Raw genomic sequence first — 27338 nt, forward strand, 5'->3', positions numbered from 1 at the left:
GTTCAATGCATTAGCTCAAATGGTAGTGTGATAGTTGGGGCGCTCGATTTGAGTCGATTTGTGTCATTGCTTCTTAACCTTTACAGTACCAGGTTAAAATTTTTATGAAAATTTTGTTTTAATGTTGCACTCATTTCGTCAATTTTTGACCGAATTGGATGGAACCGGCTTTAAAAGATCTGGAATTTAGTCCACTTTCTATGAACTGAGTAGCATTCAAATCCGTAGACCGGTTCCGAAATTAATCCGAATTCCCGTAGGGTATATCTGGCATCCCAGTGGGATGACGGACGAGTTTTGAAGAAACATCCCATAAATTTAAGTAATTGTGTTTTGAAATGTGCTACATATGACTATTTCCCATTTATGCTTCACAATAGACATGAATTGGACCAATCTTGGCCATCGGAGAACTGTTCCGGGAGAACCTAAGAAAATGTATATATTTTTCTATCATTCCAGCGATTTGGGTTCATAGCTTTATATGAAATGCGAAGTTCTTTCAATCATACGGTTCTACAGCTCCCTCAAGCTATGGCCATTCCGGCCCCGGTTCCGGACGGATGGACATTTGACGCTATTTTGAAAAACAAGATGGCGGCTTCCGGTTACCACAAAACAGTGAGAACCACCATCAATATGGGTGTTATTTGAAAGAGGATGGTCAGCAAAAGCTGGAAATTGATAGTTGATTCCATTCTGAAAACCAAGATGGCGATTTCCGGTTACCACAAAACAGTGAAAAGCATCATCAATATGGGTGTCATTCGAAAGGGAGTGGTCAATTGATTTTTGACGCCATTTTCAAAACCAAGATGACGGTTATCACAGTACAGTGCAAATCACCACCAATAATGGCGTCACTGTAAAGTGCTAGCGGTCAGCAAAAGCCGGAAATTGGTTTTTTGACGCCAACTCGAAAACCAAAATGGCGGATTCCTGTTCCAAAGAAACAGTGAACACCGTCATCAATATGGGTGTCATTTGAAAGGGGATGGTCAGCAGGAGACGGAAATTGATGATTGACGCCATTTTGAAAACCAAGATGGCGGCTTCCGGTTTCCAAAAAAGAATAAGTCCGAAATTGATTATTCATGCAGTTTTGAAAATCAAGTTTGCGGTTTCCTGTTACTACAAAACAGCGAAAAGCGAAAACTATCATCAATATGGGTATTATGAAAGGAGTAGTCAAAATGATTTTTCACGCCATTTTCGAAAACCAATATGGTGACTTACGGTTACTACAAAAAAGTGAAAACCATACTAAGTATGGGTGTCATTTGAAATGGGTTGGTCAGTAGATGTAGTGGTGGCGAGTACCACCTTTGTAACAGGAACACTCTCCATAGAACTGAGCAATCTTTACACGACAAGCATGACGTATTCAAGCATTACTCTCTGACCATACTCAGCATGCTACTGTATGAAGGGCCAAAAAGGAATTGCGTGGTTGGAACTTCGCTTACATGTACTACGGAAGATTTTGCTTCCAATAACAAGACCATATAAGCCAATCACAATGCAAGCCATTGTTATAAAAAGTTGCCTCAATAGGTGGGGAGAAAATCCAGCGCAATGTTCACGAAATGTTAGCAACAAGAATCTGGCTACTCCACTCTTCCTGCCCAAATCGTTTCAATCAGATGGTTTGATGGTCCCTCTCAATTCCCATGTATTCTATGTATGGGTCATTCCTCGCGCAGTGATCAAGGCACGTGTGATCGTCCTTCACGGATTTGAATCAAATTTGGAGGAATTGTTCTTCTATGGCCAATATATAAAAACCCAAATTTTTGTGTCAATTTAATCACCCGTCGGGCCATGGGAGCACCCCCCCCCCCCCCCCCCCCGTTTTGACAAATTGTCAAAACCCTTGATTTCCTTTTGAACATATCTCCGGTTCTATTTACTCTAGAACCAAACCGTAAGATGGCTTTTGTAGAAAATTGTTGAAGGAGTATAGAAAAAAATATTAGTTTTTGGCGGCCAACTATCCGATATTTTCAGCAAAATAGCAAATCAGCGATATTTTGAAGCAAAAAAGCGCTATTTCACATATAAAATCGCAAGCACACAATAATAAAAAACCAACGTTAGTATTCTGAGTTCACACATAATTTATCGTGAAGTAGACGAGAAATGATGAAAAACTACGTTTTTGGTTTCCTTTTAGCAGATCAGCATAAATTTTTATGACCGTTTGAAGATTTTCTCAATTTTGGCCAATAAAAATGGATTTTTATATGAGAATATTCAAAAACAGTGCATCTCAGGATGCGCTCAAATCATATTGAGAATATAAGTTTTTTATGTAAAAATATCTGAAGAACATGATGGCATTAGAATTTTCAAAATTAAAATATATGTAATGAGAGAAAAATAACTTTTAATATTTAACTGCAAAAATCGCATAGTTGGCATCACTGCCGCGAAAAGTTAATATTTTTTCTAGACTCCTTGAACAATTTTCTTTAAAAACCATTTTTCGGATGGATTCTATAGTAAATAGAACCGGAGATATAATCAAATGAAAATCAAGCGTTTTTGCACTGCTAGGCCCCATGCAAAACTGACTCAGACACGACTTCGCTAAAAGTTTATTAACTTCTTTTAACAAAGCCGAATTGACTAGCAGTCTTCTACAAAGTTGTAGACGATTAAATTATCTTTCTTATTTTCATTTACAGTGATAATTCGATGCATGCAGTGCCACCTAGCGGTGAAAATGCAAGTTAGTGGGTTTTCTCCATGTAAATTGTCGAAAAATCCCATGCAAATTTCAGGCACGTTGGTCCGGTAGCTAGACTTGTCCGATTTGCTTCAAATTTGGAGCAAGTACTCCAGGTGGGACAAGGAATCGACTCAGGGGTGAGCCGATAACGGTAACGTCCATACAGTCGTCGAGGAAGGGAAGGAATGTTAGTTCAACATCTACTAGTGAAAGTGCAGGGATCCCAGACTACTTTCATAGATGTTTCAGGAATAGGAGTTTGTGTTAGTAGGCCAGGTTAATTATGAGAAGCTCATTCAACATTTCGTAGGAAATACAGTGCAAAATAATTGTAGCTTACCTAGTGTATTGATTTGATATATGTACATAAGTTAGAACAGGCACGTACCAATTTTTCAGTTTTCTATTTTCTTAGCCCCTACTTACGGAAGGGATTCAGTAAACTTGCCTAACTATTTCTCCTATTTAGTGAAGAGAAGTAAAGAAAAAAGAGAAAAAAGTAGGCAACCGCGGCATCCCAGTCGCCATCGTTCCCCCAACGCATTATTCGGCAGCGGCTCACGAGTCAAAACTTCTTGATATCATCCACTGCTTTAATTGAGGCCAGCAATCGCTCCATAAACGATGGAGTCACGTATACCACACTATGAAGCCGACACCGACACCAACCACGAACGCGTGAATCAACAAATACATCCCCAATGCAACGCACGATCACGACCCGTAGAATTGAACGAGGAAAAATACACATGTCCAAATTAAAAATAATTATTATAATAATATTGCCGTTACTTTTAAGTTGATTGACAGCTTATGTGAACATGGGCTAGAATAAGCTAATCTTGTTGTGATCTGCGTTCAACATGTTGACAACAATATGATTTAATTCGGTCATTCTCGCATCGTAATGACTACGGAACGGAAGCAAGTTTTAAAAGTTTCGCTCAATCATAACTATATTGAAAATCAGTCTAAATCTGCACCTTTTGAGTCACGAAGGAACTTAGTTGTCTGTCACAACAGCACATATTTATTGTTGGTGTGAAATAGTTGTTGAAATAAAAGTTGCTACTTGGGTGACCGTTCATTTCTAAATAAAACCCATACCGATGATGATTTTGACTATTTTATGGTACCGCCATCTTGCTTTCCAAAATGGCCTGAATCAATATCCGTATCTGCGTATCTGCCGTATCTGGTTTCCAAAATGGCGTCAATCGTCAATTTCCGTCTTCTACTGATCATCCCATTTCAAATGCCACCCATACTGACAATGGTTTTCATTGTTTCCTTCAAACAGGAAGCAACCATCTTGGTTTTCAAAATATCGTAAACAACCAATTTTCGGCTTTTGGTGACCACCCGCTTTACAACGACACCATTCATTGTTGACGGTGTTTTTCACTGCTTTGTGGTAATCGGAAGCCGCCATCTTTGTTTTTAAAATGGCGAAAAAATCAATTTCTGTCTTCGATGGACCTCCCCCCCTTTCGAATGACACCCATATTGACAATACTTTTGATTATTTTGTGGTAACCGGAAACCGTCATCTTGGTTTTGAAAATGGCCTCAATTATAGATTTCGGACTTTTCAAATAACACCCATATTGATGATGGTTTTCACTGTTTTGTGGTAACCAAAAGCCGCCATCTTGGTTTTCAAAATGGCGTCAAATGTCCATTCGTCCGGAACCGGGGCTGGAATGGCCATAGCTTGAGGGAGCTGTAGAGCCGTATGATTGAAAAAACTTCGCATTTCATATAAAGCTATGAACCCAAATCGCTGGAATGATAGAAAAATATATACATTTTCTTAGGTTGTCCCGGAACAGTTCTCCGGTGGCCACCCCACGGGAATTCGGATTAATTTCGGAACCGGTCTACGGATTTGAATACTACTCAGTACATAGAAACTGGACTAAATTCCAGATCTTTTAAAGCCGGTTTCATTCAATTCGGTCAAAAATTGACGAAATGAGAGCAAAATTTAAACAAAATTTTCACAAAAATTTTAACCAGATACTGTAAAGGTTAAGAACGCTCTCTTTAGTACTGTTCCGGTTTCGCGTAGGCCGGGCCGCACACCAAAGAGTTGATGTTTCTCTCGTTAGTCCGCCAACGAACCGGTGCCAGTAACTACGTTTATTGGCTTTCATCAAACTTTTCATTAGCGTTTCCAAAGTCGCATACTGCCGTCGTCCCGAAAGACCTTATATGTGGGGGACTTTTCCACGTACAAGTCTGAGCACTTTTTATCCCACCATGGGTTAGGAGACCGTCCGCGGGAGTTCGCTTCTGGTACTCGTTTAGTTTACTCGATTTTGTCGGACATCGCGGAATCATAGCTCTTTCAATTCATATTTCGTGTGTGGTCATCAACTTGGCAATTTTGTGTACTAATTACAACAATTTAATTTGCAGTAATTTATATTTTTTTCTTCTGAAAAATTTCGCTTGGAGGAGCATTAACCTGTCACCTACATCGCTAGGGTTTCTTGAGAATAAACAGGACATTTCCTTGGAGAAATGATGTACTAAGACAAAGTTTGTTAACAAATGGGTGAACACTTTAAATTTCGGAAAGATTTATTTATTGTCAATTTTGACTGTTAGCCATTTTATAAATGTTAATATTTTTGGAGGTCTTAAATTTAAAAATGCCGTATGTAGGTCTCTTTAAAAGTTGTCTGGTGATAAACAAGAACAATGTGCCTTGGAAAAATTTGTCTAAATCGGTCAAACCTGTAAAGATCGTGTGCTACTAGGAACTGATCCCGAACAAGGGATTATTCAGAATAAACTTTTTCCCATCGAAAAATTGTCTAAAATGTTAGAATAATGTATTTCTAGCATAATTTTATTACGTTTCACATTTCAATTAGAGTGATATAGTAAGCGAAGATTTTTTTTCTTTCGCACTGGAGAGCTGCTCATGTTACATTTATCCACATTCCAATGTTGATTTTCAAACTCGAGCCATTAGGAATCAAGATGAGACTCCTCAAATGGAGTAAAGTCGTATTTAACAGATCGCCAGAGCTACTAAAGTTGACTGAGATCAAAATCTAATGCAACTTATTAACTTATTGTATTGGGAGTTCCCCAACGTTCGCACTTAGCACCCCTGCTTTTCATTTTCTATATCAACGATATAACTCTTATTTGAAAACATTATTAAAATCCACGTAAATGTCTAAGATATGATAAGAAGTCTACACGAAAAAAAACCGTTCATAAATTGAACAAACGGTCACGATTTTATGAACTGAACGATTTACGAAAACCTCGACCAAGTTCCTGAAATTATGAATAATAAACCTGGTATTCATGAAACTATTTGTTTTTTTTCTAGAAACCAGTTCGCCCCGAATATATACATGGCGTTACATTAGAATGTTTCGTTGGGTTACTGCTGTTGTTCCCTGGACATGTTTAGTGTTTGTTGTGATTCTTGTCCGTGATTTGGAAATACAAAGTCGACAGTCAAACGTTGTTCATGATTTCAAGAGCTTATTCGCGGTTTTTGTGAATTCTCATGACGGGATTAAAGTTCATGATTTCAAGATCTCAGTAGCGATGCTCGTTATTTCTATTCACGTTATCGAGATATTTTAGTCATGAGTACAGTGATTCATGTTCATGATTTCAGGATATTTGTCACGATTTTAGATATTTTTGTCACCAGTTGTGATTCGTGTTCATAATTTTAGGATCTTTGTCACGATTTTCGTAATTTCTGTTCATGTTATCATGATATTTTATTTTAGAGCTTGCCTTCAAAGAGTTATGCAACTAATGTTATCAGCAGTTTTATCATGGTATTCGTCAGTTCTCTTCGTCTTATCGTGATCTATTATTTATTGTTCACTAACGGTTTTTTTACTCGGAATAACGTGACAATATGAACTGGATCATTAAAATAAGACTCATTCACGACACCTGATTCTGTGAACTATATCACGCACACTAGGTGGGGTTCTCAGTGCAGTTTTCGTTTTCTGTCCGGACATCACAATGAATCTTATCAAATGAATAACGATGTTCGAGGTTCTAATAGTTTTTTTATATCTACTGCTGGAACCTATTACTGGTCGCTAGCAGCTGAGTATTTCGTGAAAAAGTTCATGAAACAAAAATGATTCCATGAATAATACTCCAAATTTTGTGAACGAGATTACGTAAATATTTCATTACCATGTTGCATGAAATTGTAAATGATTAGGGATATCTTCTAAATATCACAAGCACGCAAGAAGATACTAGATAGATCGTAAATCATGCACTAGGAATCATGAGTTAGTTCACGTATACATAAATAATATTTTATTTTTATATTGTAACGACATATAATTAGCAAGGGACTGGAAGGTGAAGTATTTTTCAAATATTAAGAGCCATAGTACTCAAGGGAGAGCAGGGACAGCATAGGTCATTAAATTGACTTTACGCTTGTCCGGACATGCCGCAGACTCAGGTGATTCGCATTTAATGCCAAAAGATCCTGACTCCTGCGCTGCAGAAGACAAAAAGCTAAGTAACTGGGAAACTCTAAGCTTGTTCATTGACCCTACTCCACGCTTTTCTAAACTTTCTTACTTCAAATCCTTGCTCTCCCTTGAGTACTATGGCTCTTAATATTTGAAAAATACTTCACCTTCCAGTCCCTTGCTAATTATATGTCGTTACAATATAAAAAAGGAAAAAGATTGACTCACTATAAGTCGTTGATAAAAAAGGAAAAAAAAATAATATTTTATGATTTCGTGAACTTTTCCACGAAAACGAAGGATAAGTTGTGATTATTATACTAGGTAACATGAATCAGTTTACGAATACATAAATAATATTTCATGATTTAGTGAACTATTTCACGAGCACGGATATTGGATCGTGAATTATATGTTAGGAATCATGAACTAGTTCACGAATACATGAATAATATTTTATGATTTCGTGAACAAATTCACGAAAACGAATGGTAAGTAGTGAGTAATAAAGCAGTTATCATGAATCGGTTCACGAATAGATGAATCATATTTCATGATTTCGTGAACTATTTCACGAGCACGGATATTGGATCGTAACTAATATATTAGGGATCATGAATTAGTTCACGAGGATTGAATGGATTCATGAATAAAATTCCGAATTTCGTGAAATAATTCACGAAAAAAAGCTAGAATATTTTGATTTTGTGAATTAATGTTTCTATATATATAATAGAAATCATGAGTCAACCTTTAGTTTTATGAATATTGTTCATAAAGTTGTGAACTAGTTCGCGTACTGAGAATCGAATTAGAAATAACTTGGCGGAAACCATGACTGAAGTTCACAAAACAAAAACATATATTTTCACTAACGAAAGCGTTATGCGGGCGTTACGGAAGAGAAATTAAACATAATTATAAAAGCCGTAATTTTTATCATGGTCCTGTTTTCGAAACGTAAAAACGTGATTGTTCCAGAATGCATGGCACTTTGTTCACGATTTTGTGAACAATTTTTTTTTCCGTGTAGAAATTAGAAATGATACAAATATTTGTTCATAATGAAAAACAAGTCTTTTATACATGATGTTAAAAATGTTTATTTTTACGAGCATTGTCCCACTGGAAGTGTAAAGCTTGGTTCTCGGAAGGGTTCCCCGCCAAAATCACTCACTACAATTGCAGACGAGACGGGAAATGTCACTTACTAAAACACTGCCTAGGGCCAATTGCAGCGGGCCGTGATTCTGATTGTTATATTGAGTGTACGATTCAAATGTGCGTGCATAGGGATTTTTACGATCGCGTAAGAATGAGCGTTTATTTGTGCTCGTTTGAGACCACGTTAAACAAATAAATGCTATAGCGTTCGCTACACCATCGCCACAGTGGCACGACTTAGAACAAAAGGTGGACTAAAGCCCAAACTTTGCCGTATCGGTTCAAATAGGACGATTTTTGATATTAAAACATTTCAAAAATAAGCGTTTACTATTCATTAGGGTGTCTCAAAAAATATTTTTTTTTTCGAGATCGTTCCTAAAATTTGTGTATATTAATTTTCGTGTGCTAAATCGGTTTTGATATTAACACATGTAAATAAATTTTCAATATACGGTAGAGTGGCTCAAAAAATTATTTTGTTGTGAAGGTACAAATTTTTTTGAAGAAGTTTTTGAGCCCTGAATTTTTATTTTTATTATAAAAATAGAAATTAATTTTACCACCTATTAGAGTGGCTCAAAAGTAAGTGTTTTGTCTTTTTTAATGATTTTTTTTCAACAGTAATTTTGGAAATTATTTGCCATATTGAAACGAATTAATTGACATCTCATGATGGGGCTTCAGAAATGACTATTATGTTTTTACGAATCAAATAAGATGTGTTCGACTAACTTTGAAACATTTCATTCATTAGTGGGTATATGATAATACGATAAGAAAGCTACATTTTCAAAACAAACATTTTGAGCGTCTTAGCGAAATGTTTGATTACATTCACTAATCAACAAGATGGTTAACGATTTTTTTTCGTAGGTGTGTTTTAAGTTACTTAGATTGCTTATTTCATATCTTAAATGAAAATAAATTCAAAATTCTTTTTTGTGTATAAGGTTCATTTAAAAATGGTCTTATTTTATTTGGATAATATCGCATACCCTTAAGCTGTATCAGTGCTATGTAAATTTGGATAAAAATAGTTGCACCAAATGACTCGAACTCAACTGTATTCACTCTATCTGACAGTTATTACGCAAGTTAGCAAGAAATAGTTTCAGAATGATTTTATAACCTATTTCAGATGGTTGAAAGTATTTACTGATTTTCAATCATTCTTAATATCGCTACCATCTAAGAAAATATACTTCCCACTCGGCTCCTTACTCTTGATCACTAGTAAAACCCTTGTAGATCATGCTCTCAATGCTATTTGAAAGTTGTGCATGTATTCGTGCCATTATTTTAGCTATAAAGTGATTATTCAAAATCAATATCAGTAATAACCATGCGTCTCCACTCACAGTTGTTTTAAATTTTGATTGCTTATCGTAAGTTTTCGCAAAACTAGCATATACTCATTTTAAAGAGAAAATTTAAAGCTTTCGAATAAGTATAGTGTAAGCGTGGGCATTCACGGGCGTTGCTGTTTTTATCGCATTTGAAGTTCGAATTCAATAAAAATTCATGACATACAGTTATCTAAACACGAAAATAACCGGATGTAGTTCCTATGGTCAAATTATGCAAAAAACACTTGAATTATGCCCTTAAAAAAGCTGCCAAAAATCATTCTATGTTCAAATCACTTAAAATCCTGCAAAAATGTCTCTGATAGCTCAGCGGATAGGAGAAAAATACTAGTGAGAATATCGCATAACATTTCTATATGGACTTAAGTCCGGGCTCGTCCCACTGGGCATCGTGGCGTTTTTGTGTTTGCGAAATCTTGGGCATAGTTGTGCGTGGATGATCGCGATTGCATGTTCGTCGTTGTGTATTATCGCGAAACGCTCGGGCGTTTGTAAGTTAACGTGTTCGATCCCATGGACGTTTGTATGTCGCGTGTACTAGCGTGTATCTTACTTCGCGTGTACAAATTTGATTTCATAACCGTCTATTCATTCGCATATTCGCGTTTGTTTATGGAAGCTCGCGCAAACCATGAATCTGATACTTAATTTTCAGTGTACGGTTCAGATGCTAGAAAAGAGTGAGTTCTCCTATATCACTAGAGTTCCCGGTCATGTCGCGTATTGTCAAGTGGATATGAGCTTTATTTTGCTGAATAGTTGAACGGAACATGAACCATGGCTGCTAAGGCCGAGAGTAGGGACTTCCGGACGTAACCGATTCATGATCGCGCGAACACGGGCGTTAGCAGGTTCACTCTTGAGACCGGGGTGTTATCCTGTTTGCGAGATCGCGGGCATTGGTGTGCGTGAATGATCGCGAAGGGCTCGAGCCTTTGCATGTAAACGTATTTGTCGCGTTTGCTAATGTGCATTTTATTTCGCACACATGAGCTCGATTGTATAACCGTGTGGTCATTCGAATATTCGCGAGTATTGTTTTTGAATGATCGCGCGGACCGTGAATCTAATGCTTAATTTTTGGTCCACGATTCAGATACTAGAAGAAAGTTTCCCCATATCACCAGAGTTCCCGCTCATGTCGTCATGGAACGTGATGTCTAGTGAATATGAGCGTCATTTTAATGACGGTCCAACTGAAGGTACGAGTCAAGGCTGATAGAACCGAGTCAATACGACTTCCTTTAGGGAAGTATTTTTTTCGTTGAAAGTTGTCCTATTGAAGATGTAGAACTAGATTCTCGGAAGGGCTCCCCGTCAGATTCACTCACCACAATTGCAGTCGAGACGGGTAATGTCCTCCCCTAAAACACTGAATGTGATATTCATTGGTTCAAATATGTGCGGGCGTAGGAATTTCGCGAGCGCATATATTATCGAGAAGGGCTCGAGCGTTTGTACGTTAACGTGTTCGATCGGTAGGGTGTTTGTATGTCTTGTGTGCTAACGTGTATGTAACTTCGCGTGTAGAAATCCTATTTTATGACCATGTATATTTTCGCATATATGCGTGTGTTCTTGAGTTCCCAGTCATGTCGCTATGGAACGTGTTGTCTAGTGGATATGGGAGTTATCTTTTCCCAATTTGCTTGTTTCATTTTTTTTTTAATTTTTCCAATTAAAGGCCTGAACCTAGACTGTTGGTGCCGAGGATACACACAGAAAAAAATGTTTGAAAAAATAAGAGTCCTTCACTCTTTGCAAAAAACCAACCAACGCATACTCTTAGCTTTAAAATAAAACTTTTATTTCAATTACTATTCTTCATTAGCTTAAAAAGCAAGCTTTTGTTTTGATTATTATTCTTGATTAATTTAAGTTTTCCTTTAAACCTGATAGTAGGTGTTGGTTGTTTTTTGCTAAGAGCGGAACACTCTCACTTTTACCAATATTTTTTTCTGTGTGTAGGGACTTCCGGACCCTTTCGAATCATGATCGCGGGAATTTGTAGGTTGACGCTTGAGATCGAGTTTGTATGTGTATGAGTGCTGAAACGTTCGCACCTTATCACCGGCATGTTATCATGTTTATGAGATCGTGGGAGTAGATTGCTTGGATAATCGCGAGGAGCTCAAACGTTTGTATGCTGACGTGATTTTGTAACATATTTGCGTGTGTTCTTGAATGGTCTCGCGAACTGTGATAATAAATTTTCGGTGTACGATTTATATTTTAGCAGAGAGCGGGTTCTCTTATATCGCTAGGGTTCCCGGTCATGTCGCCATGAGACGTGTTATCTAATAGATATGAGCGTATTTTCTTAATTGGTTCAGCTGAAGGCATGGACCTAGGCTTCTAGGATCGAGGATAGACTTCCGGACGTGACCGATTCGTGACCGCGTGCGTGAGGGCATTTTTGTACGTTTCCGCTTGAGACCGCATTTGAGAATGTATGAGTGTTAAGACGTTCACCGAGGTGTAATCGTGTTTGTGAGATCGCGGGCGTAGATGTGCGTGGGGGGTCGCGAAGAGCTCAAACGTTTGTATGTTAACGTGTTTTTCGCGTGTGCTAGCGTGTATGTGACTTCGCGTGTTTGCACTCGATTCTGTGACTGTAGCACCATTCACATTGCGTGTGGTCCTGAACAGGGTCACTGAGTTTGTAGAATGCGGTGAACTTTAGATTGAAAATACCGAAGTGGACCCTTCGAGGCTCGATTCGTCAGTATAAAACATATTACTGCAGTCGACTTCTCGGAATTTACTGTAAAAAATAAAAGCCCTGACTGAAAGCCATTTGCTACGACCCAATTGTCGAGATGGAACAAAATCATTTACTGGAAAAGTTTTCGGATACAGGACAGCATTGTCGTCGGTCGATACGAGTTGTGATCGGAGGCAGGCTTTCCTGGTTTTGGATGACGACGACACTCACTTATCTCCAACCGTATGGGACAAAGTTATTCACAGGAAACCTATTAAATAAATTCAACAGGCGTCTCTTGGCAGAATCTGGCAGATTCTTGAACATATCGAATTTGATTCTGTCAGGCCGTTGTTGCATGATAATAGAGCAGGAGAAAACTCCACCATTGAAGGCGGTGTTTCGTTCAAGGTATCGTGAAGGGACGCGGCGTGGTAGACCTTCTGTCCTGGGGCGGAATCCGGACAACCTTCTTAGCGAAGTCGGGGCCGTGCCCCAAAGAGTGTTCGTCGATGTTTCTCTCGTTAGTCCATCAACGAAACTCTTCATCCGCGTTTCTAACGTCGCGCTCTGTTGTTACCGAACAGGTAATCCTTATACGACGCGGCCTTATTCGCGTACATGTCTGAGCACTGTTTGTCTCACCACAGATTGGGTCAGGCAAGACATATGACTGTTGCGATTTAGCTTCTAACTATTGCTAATTTTGGTGCTGGTATAGATTGAGGCACAAAGTTTTGCACCAGTTACTGATGAAGAAAATCCGAAATACAAAAAATGCAATTCTATGGAAGGTATTGGTACTCTTGCATAAAACATTTGGTTCAATTAAAAAATTTGTTTTTTTTTGGAATTTTTACACATAGCTATTTTGAAAACCAAGCTTCTAATTACCGCAAAACTCTGAAAACCATCATCAATTTGGGTGTCATTTGAAAAAAAAAGTTGTCAGTTGTTGACGAAAATATTTGACTCACTTTGAAATCCAATCTTCTACAAAAAAATTAAACAAAAATATATCATCAACGTGGGTGTCAGTAGATGAAGGAAATTGACGATTAACACCATTTTGAAATCCAAGATGGCGGCCTACAGAGCTTCATAAGTATGGGTGTCATTTGTCATTTCAATACTGCCCACTCAGTATATGGTGGAAATGGATAATTTTCTCCATTTTGACATCCAAGAGGAAGGTAACCAGGGAACTTCGAAAATCATTATGCGGGTGTCAATTAAAAGGTGTTAGTAGATAAAAAAAAATCGGCAACAGAGACTACTACTAATCCAATATAGTGACTTCCGTTATGTGTAAATCACCACCGCAATCTTTACCAAAATGCTCAATAGCACTCCATATTTAAAAATTTTCGTGGTAAGATCATCCACATAAAATTTCAAACCATTCAATTCAAATAATTTTTTTTTAAATGTTGATATTTATGAACATCAAATTTGATCAAATTCATTAGTACAATAAAATCGGATTAAAAATGTACCAAAATCTAGGGTGATAAAAACGTGTCATCACTGTATTAATTTGAGTCATTATGGGTGTCATTTGAAACGAGTAAATGACGGAAAGTGATGAAGTGAGTCAGGAATTTTGACAACCACACAACACTTGAAAATTGGAGATTGCACAACCCTGCCATTCGAAGTGACCTCTGGGGTCCCTCAGGGAAGCCATCTTGGACCCTTCAAATTTTTACTCTAGCTAAATGATTTAAATTTACAATAGGAATGTTATCATACCTAGAGACACCGGTTTTGGTGCAGACACAGCTGGATATTTTTTTTTCAAATTTGTGCAATAGGATGGTATTGAGTCCTTTAAAATGTTAAAGACTTGGGGATTCTACTAGAATCTAAACTGAGTTTTAAGGATCACATAGAATTTGCAATTTCCAAGGCCTCTAAGTTACTGGGTTTTATTTTCCGTGTTTCGAAGAACTCGATATATACTGCTTAATTGCACTTTACTGTGCCCCGGTTCGTTCGACGCTTGAATATGCGCTGTTGTTTGGGAATTATATTCACCACATCCGATATCCAGCGTATCAATGTTATTCAGAGCAAATTTGTTCGTTTCGCCTATCATTGACTTCGTAGGAGAAATCCACTAAACCTCCCGAGCTACCAGGACCGCATTCAACTTATCGATCTTGACCTGCTGGCTGGAGAGTGGAACATTCTTTAATATTGGTGTAACTTGGAATAAGGTGGTATGTAGTGGACGGGAATTTGTTATTTGTAAATTTTAAGTAACAAATGTTGATCATCATACTGCATAATCCCATAGTATCAGTTGAAAAGAAATTGAAGAGAAAGTTGAGGTAGGAAATATGTCTTGACATTCAAAATGACTTTAAACATCGCCTTCAGTCATCCTATTTCTAATCTTTTTCAAAAAAACTCCTTTTCGTCATTTCCTAACCAGTCCCTTTAAAATGATACCCATATTGATGGTAGTCTCACCGTTTTGTGATAACCAGAAGCAGCCATCTTGGATTTCAAAATGGCATCAATCATCAATTTCCGTCATATACCGACCACCCTTCAAAATATATTCATATTAATAGATTTTTATAGAGGCTTAAACGGTTGGGTCATTCGCCTCTTTTTTCGGGATAGAAAAATCTCTTTTTGAAAAATCTCCAACCCTATGTATAGGGTTGGGAATCGAACCCACTACATCATGCCCGCTCCCTAACCATATTGATGGTGTTTTACGCTGATTTATGGCTACCGGCAGCCGCCATATTGTTAATTAAAAATTGCCTCAATTATCCATTTTCGTCATCTCCGGAACAGCTCCTTTTCAAATGATACTCATATTGATGGTAGTTGTCACCGTTTTTGAGGTTACCAGAAGCCACCATCTTGAATTTCTAAACGGCCTCATCATCAATTTTCGTCATCACCCGACCAGCCCCTTTCAAATGATACCCATATAGTATGGTGGTTTGTAGTTACCGAAAGCAGTCTTGTTCGACATGTGAAGATATTGCTTCATGTCCTGTGAAGACTGAAAAAATCACCTAACATCTCTGATCCTCTAAAGTAACGATACTGTGTTTACCACTTTCGATTTTACCATAAACAATGGTTCCACATCTGCGGTTTACACTGTTAGATGGTGCCGATTTGCTTTTGGAAACGTGCGTTCTTTTTTAATAAGAACTCAAACCTTCGATAGCTTCCTTCGGCCTTTCAAATCGGCGCAGAGAACTTTTAAACGATGAAGTTACATCATATATTTAATAACGTGTTTACCGCAGTGCACTACTCGTTGCGATCGTAGGCTTTGTCTTGCTTGCTGCATCATACCAGTCAGTCAGTACCTACCGAATCAACCTGGCCAAGTTCTGCGAAAGCACAAATAATAGCTAGGATCGATTACCAAGCAGACCTGCATCGTGCCGCCGAAAGCCTATCGCAAAACTCTCATCGCCCGCACAATGTCAGCTTCTGCACCGTCACATGAAAACGATAAAATCCCCGGTCTACTCTGAACGGTGTATTCCTTGCCAAGTGCCAGTGGGGAGAACCCACTGCGACTGAAAGCATCAATCAATTTACCCTAGCCAATCAATCATTCAATCAATCAGCGGTTGCTTGAGATCGATCCTTTGATGGTCGGCGATCAGGCTCTTTCTTCGTCTTCTTCATTCGAGCGAAAGTCCGCTCGATGTTGCGTGGATAATCAATTTTAAGATGATACGTCAAGCATGTCTTCATCGATGCTGATCTTGCTTATCAATTGTTTTTTATGTTCGCCGCGCGGATCGTAACTCACTTCGTGGGATCGTTTCTTCATCGGATGTTTGTGGTGACATTGACTAAGAGCTCCAATCTGCGTTCAATTTGACTAATCGAAACATTAATCAAATACTTACTTTAGTGACTTACTACCCGTACCCCAGTTTGATTATTTCTGACACCGATATTTGCTGCCACCCTCAAGCACCTAATTTATGTTCACTCGAATTGCAACACATTTAATCACCCAAGGCAAGCAACGACGGCCGCACCCTCCCCCCGAACCCCGCACAACGGAACAAAAGTAGTAAAAGTGTATATGCATGCACTGATCAAAGACATTGCACCAGATATCTTGGCCTAGTAAAAGCCCCACCGGGTTCGATTAGCGTGTTTGTGGCGGCGGCTGTTAAACTAAGCCAGAAACCTGTTCCTGGCTAGTGTGTTGTTTGTTACCCACATTCATTTGAGGCTAATTGAAAGTGTTCATGACAAGCCGTGCACGGACGTGACGACGACGACGACGACGATGGTGGCCTCTGCCTCAGCAGCCCCCCCCTCTTTGTTCAAGTGCAGCTAAATATAACACGATTTTAATATGCATTATTATGTAATACGAACAACTGATACAAATGCTTATTCCGGGTGAAAACGAAAAAAGGAGAAAAAAAACTCGAACGAAACGAAACAACACCAGGCGGCGACTGCCGGAGGTTTTTATCGCGCCAGTGGGTCCTAATTTAAATTGCATTCGACGCTGAAACCAACGAGTGCACACCATCCCAACCAGTGCGCCCAACCAATCTAACAAGCCAGTCTGACGCCAGGCAAATTGGCCGTTGTTGGAGGCTCTCTGCCCTCATTGTGGTGTGTACTGTGTACTGATTGAGTCAACTCGAAACCCCACTGCTGACTGGCTGGAACTGCTGGAACGAAGGGCGAAATGTGAGGCGCGGTCGATGAAGGGATCATCGGATGAGTAACCGGGTACGCGGACGACGAGCCGAGTCCCTCCCCGGGTGTGAACGGAAATGCGAGTATATTGACAGGATGGATTCAATATTAATTTGCTGATTTATTGAGTTTTACTCGGTCGTTGTGGAGGGTGGGGAAAGGGTGGTCCCTGGGGGCGGGGAGTCTCAATACGGTTAGTAAACTGGTTTCATTATTCGAACCGTAGAAAGGGAATGAGACTTCCAACGAGTTAATTATTCAGAGCAATCATATGATTTCTTTTTGATGCGGGGAACGGAACAAGGTGAAGTGAGTAATACTTGCGTAAATAATAAATCATATTGATACTTTATACATTTTTCTATTGGTTCGGGGAAAGGGGAACGGGAAAACGGAATATTACTCGAACGGATATTGATTTGAGTAAATAGCGCACGATACGCGGTACGAACAGACGGAAAGACAGACAAAATAAAGGGTATGATTTCATGTCAGCCGGTCTCCGGACGCTAAACTCTCATCGGTGATCACACCGTCAGTCTCCACCTCACGAGCGGAGATACAGACACGGTAGTTCTTCTTGAAGAGTTCGGAGCAGGCAGAAGCGTTTGACTTTTTTAACTTGTCATGACAATCTTTGGTCTACTCGAGCGGAACTGAGCTATTTCGGTCATGGCTGAGAATCGTTCTGTTTGGGTTCTTCGAAATCAAAGTTTTATCTTTAGTCGCAAAAGATCAGGATATCGTTCTGGTCGGAGGCAGGGTTACTGAAAAAACAGAATAAACTGTATTTATACAGATTATGTAGACATTTTAGACAAGGAATCTGCATGTACATATTCGCAGATTTTTTTGTAGAAAAAGATGTACGGATTATTAGCATAAGCGAAGCCGCCTCCCCACCCATTCTGAAATTAGACCAATAATTTTTATTGAACTTCATTTTTATAGGGAGCAGAGTTGAATTATGCAAAAAAACCTACATACATTTACTTCCAAGAACAGCGGTTTACAGATTCAGAAACTTCGTCATAGCATAATATCTCTGAGCGAAATCGACTCTTTCGTACTCAATACGTTGAAAGTATATTAGCCAAGTTTGAAATCCATTAAGGGGGTCCTCTTATATAATTGTGCAAAAAGTACCTAATGCTTGATATTTTTTTTTTTTTTTGAAGTAGCAAAATGACTTAGACATGTGCGCTATTCTGCAAAATGTTTATTAAGGTTTCATCTATAAAATAAAAATTTTCGAGTGTAAGGTGCCAAAAATGGCGGCTCCAGCAAAAGGTGTTTTGCAAACCGACCTCATCTATGGGCACGATACAGGTCGCAATTCGTCGTCTAAAAGCAGTAAACAAAAACGATCTTGAAGATTACATTCCGTAGAAGCGCTCCAACCTAGAAAACATGAATTATTATTGATAAATGATATTGAAACAAAATGGCGGCCACCAGAAAATAAAGTATCATTTTTTCGCATGATTTTTCCACTTTGGCCGGCTGTAAAAAATCGCTAATGATCAAAATATTGTGATTTTGTAGGTTAAAGCGCCCGAGAATGTTGTCTTCTTTTAGGCGGGCAAAACCCGAAGTTGATTGGTTGAATGGTTCAAAAACGAGAATGCCCGCAGATTCGAAAAATCTTGTTCCGAAAAAGCCGCCATTTTGACACCTTACACTCGAAAATTTTTATTTAATAGATGAAACCTTAATAAACATTTTGCAGAATAGCGCACATGTCTAAGTCATTTTACTACTTAAAAAAATATTAAACATTAGGTACTTTTTGCCACAATTATGTAAGAGGATCCCCTTAATTGCATCAGTATTTGCGTTATTTTTTCTGATTGTTTATTTGATTACTGCTCAAGAGTTATCTTTGTGTTTCTAGTACACTATCGGTCAAAAGTTTAAGTTCACTTGCTTTTTTTAATTTTACATGATTGAGTAGGTTTCTCAGTAGACTTTGTCAAGCACGTGCGTCTTGACTATATCATGTTGCTACACGCTACTGATTAGAGTGTACGAGGGGGTTTGACGCCTCTGGGTGACGCGTAGATCACAAATAAACTTGTAATGACAGGTTGTATTATTTCAATGTGTCGAGTACATAGAACGGGTGGTAACATCTTAGCGCTGTGAGAGCTCACTACAAACATTATATTCCAAACTGTTTTTTATATTTTTCTTTATTAAAAGATAAATAGAAAGATTTTTATATTGAAAATCGTAACTGTCGAAGAAAAATATCTATTCAAATTGACCTAATTCGATGGTTATCATCTCATTAATAAAAAGTGCAAAAACTACATATTGTATGCGCCTATCGTAAAGAAATGGGTCGAAAAAATTTATAAGTAATAATAATTAATAACAATAAATGAAGAAAACCATAGCTTCTCGAATAGTACATTAACATTGTAGGGTGAATTTAAACTTTTGGCCGGTAGTGTTGGTCAAAATTATGACCGGATATCAGCGCAAACGTCGCCAATGACTAGACACTTTTAAAATTGTTTGGATAAAATTTAAAAAATATTCATAATATGCATTAAAACATTTAAAAATCCATATTCTACAGAAATTTTTAAAATGTGTTGCGTGCATATCGAGCATAAAGGTATGGAATTTTCGTTCAAAATTGTTGATTATGTTACAGAATATTGAATTATGAGATTCTGTTTCGAGTGTTTTTTGTTCAGAGGTCTAATTTAAATTTCTCCCCGAAACAATTTGAAGGGGGTAAGTTGGGAAAACTATTGCAGAAAAATATCAATTGCATGCCTAAAAGATCAACTTTTATTCAGGCTTCAGGAATCAGAGCTCAAGTGGCACGTTCTCCGTATGTAGTCCTGTTTTCTAGAGCTTAGGCTTGGATATAGTGGATCGTGGCTTCATTAATACCTTTCTGGGCAAGAAAAGGCCGTGAAAATTGGAGACTGCACAACCTCTCGACTCTCTGCCAGTTTTGGAATTCCTCAGGGCAGCCAACTTCGTCCTTTTTATTTTTACTCTTACCTGAATGACATAAATATTTCGATAAAGTCTATGAAAATACCGATGGTCGATTTTAAACTTTCTCACCTTATTAAAGCGCCTACCAATGCTGAATTTCTGTAATCTCAGTTGAATATCTTCATAAATTCGTGTAAAGTCAACAGGACGCAGTTGAATGCCTCTAAATGTACAGTTATCTCTTTGATCCCCAAACAATCAATAGTCAACTTCATGTTCGAGAATCTTCCGACAAGGACTTAGGAGTTCTGCTGATTTTCAAACTGAACTTTAAGGAACTACACACTAGGGTATTGCAAAAATTTTTTTTTTTTGAATTCTCAAAGGCCCCCCCTCTTATATTGTGACAAATGTTAAAGTAAGCTCAGATGCCAAATTTCACATCATTTGGACAATTCTAGACTCCCGCCCGCTTCGCTTGAAATTTTTGAAATTGGTGCTATGGGAAAATATGGAGGAAATATATATTATATTCTATATCTTTTGAAGTAGCAGCAAACAAATTTTAATTTATACCTCTTTTTAAAGAAAATAACCTTAGTATTTGAATGGAAATATTTTTGTTTCTAGAAAAATACGGGAAAGTCCAAACTGGGTACTGGGTCATTTTGGCCTCAAAATCCCCTATTTTTAATATTTTTTCTGCTCCGTTTTGCAAATAATACATATTTTGCACTTTTTCTAATATAAAAAAATCTCAGAAATCGAACGGAACCATTTTGACCTTTGTCCGAATACGAAAAGTTGGAGTTATAGGGCCTTTTGTGATTCATATTAAATTAAAATTATCGTTCAAATAATAGAAATATATGCACGAGAAAACTATAATTTTAATTTAATATGAATATCATTTTTCGTAAATTATACTTTGCTAAAAAGTGGAAAATCCTTAAGAACAAATTAACACTCGGAATACCAAGGGGGTAAAAAAATGGGAACGCTTACTTTAACCGGTCATATCTCAGCCGTTACATAATCGATTTCAAATCTGTCTTCACCAATAGAAAGATATGTCTTTTGTGAATACGTCAAATAGAAAAATAGAAGAATAGAGTTGTCTACCGTAAGTTACAGTAAAAAGAGTATAACAAAGTCAGTGAAAAAAAAATGGGAACACTTCTTTGACTTGCCATATCTTGGCTGTTTGCTGACCAATTTTAATTCTTTCTTCACCATTGGATAGGTAAATCTTTTATAAAAACAGTGAACAAAGAATGATGGGAAGCAAATTTGTATATCTGAAGTAATTGTAAAAAAAGTAATTGAGAGTCAGTGCAGACGAAATGAGTTTTTCTGTTCAAACAATCGTATCACGACCATTTGTCAGCCAATTTTAATTTTCCTTACACCAATGCAATCCTTAGAGCTTCTAGACTTGTAATATATGCAATAAATAGTAGATTTTCAAAAATTACTATACTTTTTCGAGTTTTTAGGAGATAAGATTTTTACAATGTACGTGGGATACGGCATTGAAATTCTTTGCGACTTGTTAGTTTTACGGTTTGAAAATTACCTGTTTACTCAATACTTCTACATATTATACATGGATATTATTATATCAAAATGTTTGCACAAACGTGGAGAAACACAATATTGTATGTAAGTTATTGAGCTCTGCGCAATAACTCTCTTCTGCGAGTCCCATTCAGGAGAACTAACTATGGGCGCCAGGGCGCTGTTACCGGACTCCAGTGTGTGTTTAACAGTGTGGCGACGGCGTTTGACTTCAACCTGACAAGGAATTCGATAAAAACTAAAATAATTCGTATTCTGAAATGTAATTAGTTTAAGTAACCACCATTGGGGCCAAGGGGTCTGTTGGTGACGGTACAACAAATAAACAATAAACAAGTTACTTAATAATAGAGTGTGTTAGGACGATTCAGTAAATACGAAGAAGTTCAGAATTTTAAAATATTCGTCATATAACTTCAAATTTGAAGCGATGACCTATACATTTTAATACACCAATCGATTGTAATTGATGGCGGCTACAATTTCTGAAAAAAGACATTTTTATATTTTCTCAAAAAATAGCCAAAAGTACGTAGAAGTACAGAAATTTCATTTAGTTCGCAAATAACGTCGAATTCAAAGCGATGGCCTATACCTTTTTATATACCAATCGATTATAATTGATTTTGGTTACAATTTCTGGAAAAACAATTTTTATATTTTCTCAAAAATAGACAAAAGTACGTAGAACTACAGTAATTTCATTTAGTTGACAAATAACTTCAAGTATTCAAATCTATCACCTATGCAATTTATACACCAATCGTTTGTAAGTGATTTTGGCTACAATTTCTGAAAGAACAAATTTTTATATTTTCTCAAAAAAATAGCCAAAAATACGTACAAGTAGAGAAATTTCATTTAGTGGGTAAATAACGTCGAATTCTAAGGGATGATTTATACTTTTTTATACACCAATCGATTGTAATTGATGGCGGCTACTCTTTTTACTGTAACTTACGGTAGACAACTCTATTCTTCTATTTTTTATTCGACGTATTCACAAAAGACATATCTTTCTATTGGTGAAGACAGATTTGAAATCGATTACGTAACGGCTGATATATGACCGGTTAAAGTAAGCGTTCCCATTTTTTAGACCCCCTTGGTAGTCCGCGTAACTTTTTACCCCCTTGGTATTCCGAGTGTTAAAAATAGGTTCGTTACCGGCAAAATTCAGAAACATCAAATTATCTGACATATAGTTTCGATTGTACAACTTTATCATGAAATCTCACATATTAACTTCATTTAACAATAAAATTCTTATTTAATTTACTACTTTTAGTGTCAAATACGCTTAGAGATCACATGAGAAAAGTTTCATTCCTGGAAAAATAGGGGAACTTGAGATATTAGGACATTTAATGAAAAAAAATGGGATTTGTAGAGTTAATGTGAAAAAATTTGATGTTTCTGAATTTTACCGCTAACGAATCTATTTTTGTTGTATTTCTAAGAATTTTCCACGTTCAACAAGTTACATTGTATGAAAATTGATTGAAGAATAATGGAGATATATGCACGAGAAAATGATAAAATTTAATATGAATGATAAAAGGCCCTATAACTCCAACTTCTCGCGTTCGGACAAAGGTCAAAAAGGTACCGTTCGTTTGCTTAGATTTTTTCACATTAGAAACACTGCAAAATATGTATGATTTGCATCACAGAGTAGAAAAATTATTAAAAATAGGAGATTTTGGGGCCAATATGACCCAGTACTCCACTTTGTTGTATTTTTCCAAAAACAAAAATATCTCCATTCAAATACTAATATCTTCATTCAAATATTTTCTTTAAAAAGAGGTTTAAATTGTAATTTTCTGATTACTACTTCAAAGGTTATGGCATTTAATATATTTTTCCTCCATATTTTCCCATAGCACCAATTTCAAAAATTTCAAGCGAAGTGGTCGGGAGTCTAGAATTGTCCAAATGATGTGAAATTTGGCATCTGAGTTTACTTTTACATTTGTCCAATATGAGAGGAGGGGGGGGGGGCTTTTATAATTATTTTTTTTTGCAATGCCCTACTATACACATAAAATACACTATTTTCAGACCATCCGAACATCTCGGTTTTGTTTTTCGTGTTGCTAAGGACATCGCTGGTGCACACTGCTTAATGGCATTTTATTGTGCTTCGGTTGTTTGTTTACCCTACTATCAAAATGATATTCAACGAATCGAAGCTGTCCAATGTAAATTTATCGCTTCTTCAATGCGCTAAATTTCCCGAACTACCAAGATCACATTTAATTTCACCGAGAAAAATCAACAAACCGAATACATAATTTTGAGGTGACCAATATACACTAAACACATTCGTCATTGTAGCTTTCGATCACATCCATTATTTCGTCTTCCCTATGCCAGAACCAATTACGGCTATAATGAGTCTTTCGCCAGTCGTCTATTGAACCCATGACTTTCACCTTTCCTTGTGAAAAAAAAAATATTTTAAACAATAAAAAATATTTTTTTTGTTTTTAACCAAAAAAAGGAAAAAAAGATAGTTCTCCGTTTTTGAAACGCTTAAAATTTCCTTAAATTTGAGGAAAATCTGGGGCCGTGGTAAGTTGGCGGCATATATTTTTGTCCATAACAAGAAAAACAATCCAACAAACACTTTGATAAAATTTAGGGATGTTGCCAACAGTCTATATTTTCATGCAACGCGTTCTGATTTGCAAGACCTTCCTAAATCAAAGCGGCAAAATACGAAAATTAAAAACACCGCCAATTAGTCCTGGTCTCCCCTACTTATGATACAGTTCTCAAAATAAAAAAAAGTTTAAGCCATGTGATTTTTTTTAATCACGCGGCGTGAAATTAGTATGATTTTGATTGTTTATATGATAATCCCTTCTTAAACATGAGACCCACGCTCCACGTGAACATTCAGAACTCATCCAAATCTGCCAATGGCCACACGTATATAAAGTCACATTTATACCCTCGAAAATTCATATAAGTTATCACACGCGACATACAAAACCCCCACGCTTTTAAATGTGGTAACATACAAACGCTCAAACCCTTTGCGATCATTCACGCGCACCTACGCCTGGAATGTCGCAAACAAGAAAACGATCCGATGGTTAAGCGAACGTTCTAGCACAAAAAACATTTCGAAGCACGGTCTCAAGCGCGACCCTATAAACGCTTGTTCCCACGCGATCATAAAATCTTCACGTTCCCACATTTGAACCGTACACTAAATATCACAATCAAAATCACGGCCCGACCTGAAGAAGTGTTTTAGTGGGTAACATATTTATACTGAAGTCCTTTTTTTAACCACGCGCAAAAATTCAGTACGATTTTGACCGTTCATATGATAATTTCCCCTTAATTTTGAGTGCACGGTTGTGATGGTAGAAAGAGAGTAAGTTCCCCCATATCTTCAAAGTTTCCGGCAAATGTCACTCTGAAATTTGTTGTCCAGTGTATATGAGCGAATTTTTTTTTTGAGTATGGTCCAACGGAAGGCATGGCATCAAAGCTTTTAGGACCGAGGGTAGAGCCTTCCGGAAGTGATTGATTCATAATCGCGTAGAACGCGCGTTTGTAAAAATGTACATGGGACCGCGTTTATAAATTCGTAGATGTTAAAAGGTTCTCTCAATTACCGGGGCGTTTTTATGTTTGTGATATTGCGGGCGTAGGTTTACATGAATAATCGTGATCACGTTTGCGACTAGGGTTGTGTTATCGTGTAGAGCTCGAGCGATTGCATGTGAGTTTCCTTGTATCACTAGTGAATCCGGTCATGGCGCCCAGAGACTTCTAATGTTTATTTTTGTCGTAAATTACCGGTATACCTTTCATTATAGGAGTTCTTTTTCAGGTAGAAGGTTTATGAACGTTCGTAACTTTCATTGTACTGAACGGAATTACACATTGTTTGCACCTATCCACAGCGGTTTTCTGACCAAAATCGTGCGATCTATCAATTACGCCCAAATCGTTAAATTTTGTATCAATGACGTCTTCGGAGGAATTTGTGAATATTTGAATTTTCATGTAGTGTTGTGATTGCAATGAATAATCTTCCTAGAAGTGGGATATATTTATCAACTCTCTTGCAAGTATATATATATATATATATATATATATATATATATATATATATATATATATATATATATATATATATATATATATATATATATATATATATATATATATATATATATATATATATATATATATATATATATATATATATATATATATATATATATATATATATATATATATATATATATATATATATATATATATATATATATATATATATATATATATATATATATATATATATATATATATATATATATATATATATATATATATATATATATATATATATTAAGATTATGTCTTCATCAAAGTTACAGAGCCGGATTTTGGCAACAACTTTGGTGAAGACATAAAAGCTTAATCTGTAGTATCTTCAACACTATTCCTGGTTGTTTGTGGATGATACCTTAAAAGGCAATTCATTAATATAACCTTTTACATATCATACTGACAAGTTGGAAATATTCCGTAGAAAGGTTTGAATGATCGTAATGGACAACTTTATAGATTACAACAGTGGTTGATCTCGTGTATTTTCGAAGTAATTCGACAATTTTTGAAAAATATAGTCTATTAAATTGCGATTAGTTGTTTACGTTGAAACAGCTGAGTTTACGTCAATAGTTTTTTCGGGGTAATTAACAAAAAACAAAGTTCTGTCATTTACTCCTATGAGTTTAGTGATTAATCCTTTTTAAAGTGAGATTCTTGAATTAAATTTTTGTTTTGGTAAAAAAAATGAGCTGACATTTTTGGAAAAGTTGTTGAGATTGCTTTCGCGAATATCTGTACTGAACACACTAAGAATCTTCTTTAAACGTTTTAGAAGATATAGCTCATTATATTTGGACGACACCCAAAAATATATTAAAAAAAATCTTTTGAATTATCGTTCCCACAAGTTTCATATATTCTACAAAGTAATTTCAATCGTCAAACTACACAAATTTTATTTACACATTATTGTTCTTATCTCGAGTATTTTCGAAGATATTAAACATTTTTTGAAACAGTTTTTTTTAAATCATCTATAACTCTACTGGAGACAACGAGAGGCAAGTGAATTCTTTTGAGTTTTATAGTGTTAATGTAGCATTTATAATTGGAAATAGAGTTGGCTGTTATAACTTTCACAACCTTTTCTAACTTTATCAAAAATTACCCAATAACTTCTAAGCCGCAAGAGCTAGACAAGTGATCTCTTTTGGAAAGATATGTAACTTGATAAATTAAACAACTTTTTGAAACATACTGAAGCTTTATCTACGATATTTAAGACGTTAGTAAAGATGTTTGCTAAAACAAGTTCTCTAACATTTCTGAAAACCTCATCATGTTTTCCATACCTTAAAAACATTTATAACAAATGTCTCACTTCAAGGAGGATTAATCATGATTATCACCAGCAACATGAAGGTTTTGGATCATCATAAGAAGACATCATTGCTGTCCGCTTTACTATTTTCGCCTGAATTTTTTTGCACGTTTTTTGGTGAAACGACCATAGTCTATCGGAAAAATGTGCACCCAATGTTGTATTAACT

General features: G+C 36.7%; 1 protein-coding gene across 7 annotated transcripts in view; it reads right to left on the reverse strand.

Annotated features, from left to right (window-relative positions):
* Positions 1–27338, reverse strand: part of LOC131692000 (terminal nucleotidyltransferase 5C) — a 360737-nt gene that overhangs the window by 19719 nt on the left and 313680 nt on the right. The window lies entirely within an intron of this gene.

The sequence above is a fragment of the Topomyia yanbarensis genome, chromosome 3 (assembly GCF_030247195.1).
Source record: "Topomyia yanbarensis strain Yona2022 chromosome 3, ASM3024719v1, whole genome shotgun sequence".
Lineage (NCBI taxonomy): Eukaryota > Metazoa > Arthropoda > Insecta > Diptera > Culicidae > Topomyia > Topomyia yanbarensis.